General features: G+C 36.6%; 1 long non-coding RNA gene across 1 annotated transcript in view; it reads left to right on the top strand.

Annotated features, from left to right (window-relative positions):
• The window catches only part of LOC135224108 (uncharacterized), a 357,000-nt gene that overhangs the window by 254,867 nt on the left and 92,133 nt on the right, over positions 1-10,000 (top strand). Inside the window, exon 2 of the long non-coding RNA XR_010316615.1 lies at positions 6,131-6,248. This is a non-coding gene — a long non-coding RNA (uncharacterized LOC135224108). The remainder of the gene's footprint in view (positions 1-6,130; positions 6,249-10,000) is intronic.

Here is a 10,000-nt window from a genome sequence, read left to right as displayed (position 1 = left end):
TTGTTTCAACGAAAATTAAAATAAATATGCTATAATTTTATTAGAAATAATTTTTTTGTATACTGTTTAACATGCACATCATTTATTTTTTACATTTTCATTCTAATAAATGCATCACAAATATCCTATCCTAAAATTCCGGTATCTTTAACTCAACGCGAACCGCCTTTTTCAGCTTTTCCATAGGGCTTCCCTAACCCCTACCCCCCCAACAACAACAATGTAGTTTGTAGGCTTACTCCCCGAGTTAGCGTTAACACATGCGACTTTCATCGTCATACTAAAAAACAAATTCTATGATTTAAAAAAAGTAGCAAAATTTCTATTCCATTTTCAAATGAGAATATATATGTTCATTTCTTAGTGAATGTTTTAATGAAGCTTCTACCAGAAACTGTTTCGTAAATTTTTTTTATTTTTACTGTAAGTGAATATGTCTGTAAATTAGAAAAGTTTCTTCATTGTACCTTGTTTTAGTTGAAGGAAAAAAAAGTTTGAATTCCATTGACTGTGAAATGAGATTTAATGAGAATTCGTTCGGAAGTGATGCTTTCTGAATCTTTGGATAAATCAGAATGGTATAAAAAATATTTGGCAATATTATTTTATATAAAAAAAGCAGTACAATTCCACATGCATATAAGATCGAAAGAACTCTTCGGAGTTTTTGTCAAAAATGGCAAAAAATCTGTCTCGTCAGGAAAATCATTAATCTCTCTCTCTCTCTCTCTCTCTCTCTCTCTCTCTCTCTCTCTCTCAAAAGCAATCGACAATGCCTCGAATTCACAATCGAAGAAGAAACTTGACTTACCGAAGTAGATTTTGTTATTCTTCTGGACTTCGCAAATGGCGCCCGTAACGGTACCATCAACGCGCATGCGTGGTTGGGTAGTTATCGGGAGGAAGAGCAGTATTGCAGTATTCAGAACCCTTCCGCCGAATTAATGCAAATCTCAGTCAGTTCTGTCATCGTCTGAACCTCCACAGCATCTAAGATGGGAGTTTTGATTCCTGAAAGACGAAAACAAATTATGATTCTCAAAGAGCTTTTTTATTTTTTATTTATTTATTTATTATTATAATTTTTTTGCATGAAGGCGATACAAACACGAATCATTATGTAGATACGAAATAAGATGATTTTTTTAATGAGATGAGGTTGACAAAGAGCGAAGATGATATAAAATTCTATTAGATATGCTAGGTAAGAAAAATATACAGGTAATATTAATGAAACCCATTATACACATGGCAAATTGATGAGCACTAAAAACATAAACTATACCAGTGATCACAGTCACTGATTCATGAATATGAAAATATGAGGTTTTGTAATGATGATCATGACAGAGTTTTGAACTGCCCATTAAATTGAAAGGAATAGCAAAATAAAAAAAATCATCAAAGACTTAAGAATATAAAATATGCCAATGACAAGTGTCGAGATCTCTGGAATTTTTATCAAAATTTGCAAAATATATGAAAAAGGACCATGAAACGGACCATAAGGTACCATAAGTCTCTTTTATAGAGGAGAAATATATATAGCATGAAACTCTGCATATTAATGAAAACTGCATGAATTTGGTTTGACGAAAGATGAGCAGCCAATGGCCAATGGATAAAAGCGTAATAAAAAAACTTTACTTTGTTGAAAATAACAGATATCAAATATTTATTTTTTCATTCTGGTACAAAGAATTAGTACAGGAAAAAGACATCGTGAATTTAAACATTTTTAAGTCCATATTCGAGTATCCTTCAACTTTGGAATTATGGCTACCTCGGAGAAACAATCCATCTAAATACCAGTCCATCCAATTACAAAAAAAAAAAAAAAAAAAAAAAAAAAAAAGTAGACAAATGAGAAGTAAACTCAAGTACTAAAAGCAGACAGTGTCTTTGATCTGAAAATTCCTGCTTAGATGGTGATGGTGAAAACACAAACCAAAATATGTGATAAACTCGAATCAATAAACAAAAGAAACGTGACAGAAAAGGGTCTGTACTTATCGTAGATTAAACTAGAACACGACCAGTTGAAGAGAAACAATTTTCAGGATGCTTAGTCAGGGAATACACAGAAATCGCCTATCTGTATCTAAAAACACTGAGAGCTGTCTAGAGTATAGTACTGAATGATCAGGACTATAGTAGATTCACATCAACGGTGCATTTGATGTTTAGGCCCGTCTCTTATGGCGCTCCTGATTGGCTGTTGATAAGCCAACACAGGGCTGGAAACACTCAGTCTCTATCGAGAGTTCACATGAGTAGGATCTACGTTCCACTTCTCCCGAGGGATACGTCTTTCAATAGAGGTGGAACATATATCCTGCCTATGTGAACTCACTCGAGAGAGACTGAGAGTTTCCAGCCCTGTGATTGGCTTATCAACAGCCAATCAGGAGCGTCGTAAGGGACTGGCCTAGACATCAAATGCACGGTTGATGTGAATCTACTATAGGAGTATATACTATGAAATTCCGTTCCCTTAGGATACACAACCCAGCCTTCCTTCCTCGTCAGCGTCTCCTGCAGGCCTTTACTTCATGACACCCACCTGCGACGTCAAGTCCCGCAAACTCGATTACTGACCCCAACTCCTGAACTGTAGGTGACGTCTGTCACCATCTGTAAAGCCTCTCTCTCTCTCACTGGTTTATAAATACATATAAATATATCAACATGCTTTCCTCCCTGACTCATGTGTTACGTCGTTACCAGCTATGTTTTGTTATAGTTTTTCCCTGTGTTATTATTATTATTATTATTATTATTATTATTGTATACCACTGCAGTAAGTAACTTTCTCTTCTTCTAATATAAATTTTTATATTCCTAGTTAATGATATTAAGTGAAATCCTGCAAACCCTATTCAATTCCTATATTTAACGCCTCCTCTATCCCCTCCCCTCTCTCTCTCTCTCTCTGTCTCTGTCTCATCCACACACGCTTTATGTACACACACGTGAGCATTCATAATACTTAACCAATATGAACTAATAGTTTTATACGGTTTAAAACGTTAACGCATTGGTTGGTGGTTGAAAGGTCACGAGCTGCCATATACACATTTACTTTCACAATAAAAAAATAAAAGAATATTCTCTTACAGCGTTTGCATATGACGGACGTTGATGCTTAACGTCAGTTCTAAGTGAAAATGTTCCTTACATCTGTGGCCAAACACACCACAATCAGGATTCATCTCTCGATTCCTCAGCGGGTCGCATACTACGTAAATGACAGCGAGTTTGACAGTTCAGTCGAGTGAACCATTGAATTCCTGAATTTCAGACGGTCTGGATGCTTACATATTTTCAGGAAGGACCCACCACCTATGAGGCATACTCTTTTCGGTAGCATCTAAAGTAACGGCGATTTAGAAAGCCAGTTTGATTTGTCAGGGAAAAGAAAGGTCTGAATTGAGCGAGTTTTAGAGTATCACCGTAATATGACGAGATAAGGGGTAAGATTTTATGGAGGTGAGCCATATAACAAAATTAATCCCTCAGGTAACAATTTCTTGTATTTAAATACAATAATTCGCTATAGTAGTAAAGAAGTGTGTACATGAGTTTTGAACGTCCTCAGGACACGGCATTGGCTATTTATATGGAAGAAAATCATTCATGAAATTATAGCAACGTCAAGTCCTTATATTTGTTTGTATGGTTATTCAGCAACAGGACCAACGGTTTTACGTAACTTCCGAACCACGTTGAGATTAAACTTCTATAACCAGAAATACACAACTCTGACCCGTCAATGGAATGTCCGAGAATTGAACTCGAGGCCACCGAGGTGGCAGGACAAGACCATACCGAACACGCTACTGCGGCGCTTCAAGTCCTTCTGATTTAGTACTATTTTTCAATGAAGACTTATAGACTTCTAAAAATGAGCACAAGCCTTCTTTAAGCATATAGTGATCCGGGATTTTAATTAATTCGATACAAATAAAAGACAGATGGCATGAAACTAAGAACGCCGTAAAACATTAAAATAAACAAAAAGGAACAAGTGACAGATATTAAGAACGTCAGCAATTAAACAATTGACTCTATCGAGACTGATCCACTGAAAAATCTCCCCAAACATCCATAAAAACTAACATCATTCTCGGTCAAACTCACATGAACTCTTAATTTATTTCGCAAGCGTCATGCATTTAGAAAGCGCTATTCATTAACCGTTCGAGGCAAATGTAGTTTATTCATAATTAAGTTCATCTCTGCGTAGAACAATAATCTCTGCGAGGCTGAATGTAATATGCTCTTTTTTGTATAATTTAGATGAGCATAAGCTGATTTCGTCTCGTTCATCTCCCTTACACTGCGCTTTGTTTTATAATATCCGTCTCTTGTTCTATGTAATGAAACATCTCATCTCATCCAAGCTAAGCTATTTCTTTATTATTATCATTATTCGCTAACCTACTTTCAAAAGGCGTAGGTACGGACGCTTGGAAGGGAAGTGTTGGCTATGAATATAATTGCAACCGCTATCTAGTTTTGTCTGTATCAGCTTTTGACACAGAAAATTATTTCAAATTCGCGTTAAAAAGAATTATTCGCCCTCAATCCGATACTAATAACTTGTTAAAATGTTCCTCATTATTAGCGATGCCATATTAGTGCATGAGAGAGAGAGAGAGAGAGAGAGAGAGAGAGAGAGAGAGAGAGAGAGAGAGAGATACTATGATATTCATGTATGTATGTAAGATGGAGAGAGAGAGAGAGAGAGAGAGAGAGAGAGAGAGAGAGAGAGAGATACTGTATTACACTGGACAATACTATGGTTTTGAGTGAGATCATGGCTAAAGGAAAAAGATACAACGCTTATTTGAATATGTGTAGGTATCCCCAATCGTGCGCGTCTCCAACTCAACTATATAAAGTCCAAATTTAATTTATCATCTCCCCTGAGCAAACGCTCGCATCATTTCCTTATGCAGTAGACCCTTTCATCTACAGAGGGCTACAGTATGGAATATATCACGTCGTTTTTACGCAACGGAGCCCATATTTCAGGAGCTGTAGGGAATAATGTCAGGATTATGGGTTCCTTTTAGCAAACCGGGATCACTCGACTGTCGAGCGTCAGAAGGAGATTGCAAATCCTGCAGTTCATCTGCAAATTTATGTGGGTCATAACCTCACTGAAGTAAAGGTGATCTATATCATACATTTTTTCATTGCTTTCATTACCTTGTCCATACTGGAAGTTCCAAAATACATATTACTTTGTGTGGGTTAATGATAGACGCGAAAAATAGCTTAAAGTCCACAGACCAATTAAAGTGAGCGACAAGAAAACTGTCTCTAAGTCCGCATATTTATCAAAGTAAGCGAAGGGAAAGTATCTTAAAGTCCACACATCTGTCAAAGAAAGGGAAGAGAAAACTATCTTAAAGTCCACATATCTGTCAAAGTAGGCGGAGAGCAAAATATCTTAAAGTCAACATATATGTCAAAGTGGCGGAGACGAAAGAGGATTTAAAGTCTAACATATCTGTCAACGTAGGCGGGAGCGAAAACTATGTTAAGTCAACATATCTGTCAAAGTAGGCGGGAACGAGAGAAAAACATGTAAAGTCCACATATCTGTCAAGCATTTTAATAAAACAGGAAAACAATATTAGGCCTATATATGTCAACTTTGAAATTGAAACAATTACTAACTTATTTAACTCCAGTATCTTGTCAAGGAAGTCTTCCTTCGTGAATCATTCATAAAATATTCAATAAACATTATGAAAGTCCTTGGAGCCAAATTTCAACTCTTGTAATAAATTCATACGGGAGTAGCGAATTAGTTTTTTTTTTTTTTTTTCAACCTCTCTTTCAGTGGACGTCTTACTTGACGTTTATGATTTATTTATTATTATTGTTTTGTGATATCAGCAAACCCAATACAGCACAGTATCGTGTGTTGACGACGTGGCTGTTACTGAGTACTGAGGAAAAAGAGTGCATCGTTAATGGTGAAGATTTGCTTGCACTGTTGTTTTTGATTGAGCTGCCATAACTTAAAATCAAGGCTCACTTTCTCGTTCTCATGACCAAATATTTGCTTAATTCTTTTAAAAAGGCAATGTGACAAAATGTTTCCATTTACTTTCAGATCGAATGCTCTCGATATGACAGTCAGGTCAGCCAAGACGGGTTCAGAGTTGAAGGGACGAACGGACCCAACTTATTTAAAGTACTATCTACGGGTTTTCCGGACAGCCGTCAAAAAGGTGGGTGTCATTCGTTGTTGGCTGTGCTCTTAAGATGCAGTCGGCGTTAATACGATATCAGTTGATTTTTTTTTCATTATATATATGTATGTTAGATTTTTTGTTGAATTTTTAACATGTATTGACAATGGGTCGTGCTAATACTTTGGGATTACCAGATCTTTTGCAGCTTAATTGTAATGGAGTTCTTATTTCGAGTTCTTACTGAAGTGTAAGCGCTCGAATTTCTCCATGTTAAAAGTTATATTCGTTTGCAACCTGGGATAGACTATACTATCTTGTTCCTTTTGAAACTCCAGTAGTCTGATAAGCCCGAGCATGGGGATCATCCGATACGATATAAATGATCTTTGCGTGTTGGTATAAACATTAATATTCATTAAGATAGAGACCAGAACCTTTAACGTTTCCTTCCTCTACACCTGGTATAACTTGTATAAGCCTTCATTATTAGATATTTGAAATGGGTTTGAGATGAAGTTAATGTTGTCAAGCTCCTACAGGTTCATTTAACCGATTTTCTCTGAACTGCTTTCGTAGTATGAAGGGGTGAATTGTTAAAGAAGGTTGCCACTTTGATCGAAGAAGTAATTGGCTCCTCTGTCATGTGATTCGGGTTTGGGGAGAAATAGCCTGTTCTCATGTAATACTGCTCTCATAGGTATTGCGAATATCTAGTGGTGATATGGCAAATGAGAGGCTATTCTGCCCTTCACTTTTTAATGTGTACTACATTGAGAGAGAGAGAGAGAGAGAGAGAGAGAGAGAGAGAGAGAGAGAGAGAGAGAGAGAGAATAATTTCAACATCTGTTTCGAATGGCTTTTTCTGATTGGTTAGGAAAAAACGGGCCTTATACATAATTCCATTAAGGAGGAAAACTTATTGAGTGGTTAAGTATTATCTGGCTCCCAATCTCGTGAAGCCACTCGTGCTAACAAACAAACAAACAAACAAAAAATCTTTATTTATGCATGCTTGAATTTTACTTTCAGAATTGTAGGCAGCGTGTGTTGCTTATGAAGGGCCTCACTTAAATCGTACGTTACACAACACTTCACATAGGCTACTGATCTGGGTTGTTTTATCACGTAAAGAAAGTATTTCTCGCTAGACTCATAAAGGAAATAAAATCTTGTTTTTATCTGGTACACGGGTTGCGGAAAAATGAGTAACTTCTTTTTGAACACTGATTAAATGACTGAAGGAAGGCATTGTCGATGGGAACGTTGCGAGGGATAATTTCCTCGTCATATTGACTCTCCTCTCAGGCTACGTCCTACCGTTGCAGATTTCAACTGTGCGTGTCCTTAGTGACCAGCCGGGTCCAGCCGGCACCTTCCCGGGTTGTGGAAAGGCTGCCGGGACTGGCGGAGAAGTTATCGTACGGAGACCCACGCGTGCTCAAGTTCTATCCTCTCAATATTTTTTCTCCCCCCCAGTGCGTGACTGATATCTTGAACTTTCTTCCAATAGCATTTTTTATAAAGGGGTTGTGGGGGGGGGGGGAGGGGGGGGGGGGGCTTCTTTAGGTCATTTCCTCTAGTGTCAACAGCATTATTTCTGTAAATATTTACTCGTCATAACAAATGAACAGGCTTATGTTTAATATTTAAGTAAATCATATTCAGTGGTGCAGTATAAGAAATAACTTTTTTCGGGATATGTTAAAGACCATATTGATAAAAGTGGATGCACTATCGTATTTTAATGCATTCAGGATTATATTTGAATATGCAAGCATGTATCTGGTATTGATGTTATTATACGTATTGGTTTTTTCTTTATACACTTAAAATAAATGCAAGGCATCAAAGCAAGCTTGTATTTCTTATGTAAATAGCTTTGGCTCCGCCCCATTCATGACGCAAGGCTCAGGATGACGCGAAATTTTATTATAATGATATAGAACTAATATTTTTCGTTATTTAGATTCTAGTTAATGTATTTTATCTATTTTTATCATTCCAATATAAGTTTCATTCGTTCATAGTAGTGTCTTTCCTTTTGTGCTAACGTTCGTTATTACATGCATCGTATACTAATATGCTTCATGATGTGTCGGTCTGTGAAACGGCAACACAGGTCTTCCCAGAATTCAGATCACAGCATCAATGATTTCAGGACATTTCAGAAAGAGGACCATCACATTTCAGTATTATTTGGTAGTGTTCTTTTCGAAGGTTATGTTTTTCTCCCGTCAACACGGGCTTCAAAGTGCATTTCATTAATTTGTACTGATCGAAGTACGAGATAAATGAGGAACCAGTCTACGTGACGGATTTTAACAAAAGACTGGATAGAGTACGAGATATTATAAGACAAGGATTTCTAGGCCGGGGGGAGAGAATATTATATTTATTTATTTATGATGTTTTCATCCTCCTGCTCATCACGATCATAATTGTATTTATTGAGAGAGAGAGAGAGATTTTGAAAATTTATACGTTTAGCTGTTAACAACGTCACATCAGCGCGTAAATAATAACATTCGTATACTTTAACGTGACCGAACGTTGTAAGCATGACACGAATTTATAGTCTGGGGGACAATTATTATGACAGACATTATTACAACAATTCGCAGAAGCGTGAGTAACGCAGGTTAGATTATGATTAATTATTGCCTAGCGTACAATCTCGACTAATGAATTTGTTCTTAAATTGCTAAATAATGAAATTCATATCTCTGTTAATTAATTTTAATAATTGTCTTGGGATGAAGAAAATTGCAATGAAAAGAATCGTTTTTTATTCCGAATTTTAGTTATATTGTTAAGATAATTTATAGCAAGTATATATTAATTTCTGTAATGCTTCTCCTTTTTTAACACCTGCTGAATTTAGTATATTATATAGTGAGTATTAAGAAATATCTTAAAGGATGAAATATGAAAAATAATATTCAATGAAAAAATAAATTATAATGAAATTTTGTTGGATAAATAAGTTTTACTAGGATAAGGTCGCAGAATGGTTGTATAAAACAAAATGTAAATAGAAAAACTGCATTTTGAACAAAAGCGACCTCAATGAGTAGGGCTCCAGACTTCTCTTTACTAAATCCTTCTGCGCAACATAGATTTGTCTTAAGTAAAGCAGCGACCTTGCCAGGATTTCACACAGAGATATGAGTGACAGTCGGCCGAGCGTTTCCTCTTGAAAGGACTCACGCAGCTGCTGTGTCAAATAGATGCTTTTAATGAAGATCTGGCCTTGTGTTGCCTCCAAAGGGCTCGCTAGGTGCAGTTGTCAGCCGCTGAAATGATTCAGCTGGCAATATTCCTCTCGCGGTGCATGTCCTCTCAGAGTCACCTGGAAAGGACTGTATTTAGGCGAAGCGATTCCATGTTGCCATCAGTAACTGAAAATTCATGCTTTTTTTTTTATCCGTATCTGATCTTATATGGGGTTGTATTATCATTTGTATGCTCCTTTTAAGAGAGTCACCTGATCTGGAGTTATCAACCGTTTTACAATTTCGACATTGATATACTAAGTAATTTTCGGGGGTTTCTTTTTACAATAACAATTTTGTTTTGTATTTTCCGTGAATGAAGGACACGCGTTTCCTTAAGCAATAGTATCTGAAATTTATTGACTGAGAAGTACTATGGCTCCACGACGAAGATGGAATTTGGATTCTTTAAATTCCTGGGTGAATTCTGCCCCAGTGCCTTTCATTGCATTTTTCTCCCCACCAATCGCATAGAAATATTTTTCCCGGTCACATCAGGGGTTTTCGTATGCGGAT

This window comes from Macrobrachium nipponense, chromosome 10 (assembly GCF_015104395.2).
Source record: "Macrobrachium nipponense isolate FS-2020 chromosome 10, ASM1510439v2, whole genome shotgun sequence".
NCBI classification, from domain to species: Eukaryota; Metazoa; Arthropoda; class Malacostraca; order Decapoda; family Palaemonidae; genus Macrobrachium; species Macrobrachium nipponense.
The sequence above is the reverse complement of the archived record's forward strand: the minus strand, read 5'-3'. Positions and strand labels throughout refer to the sequence as shown.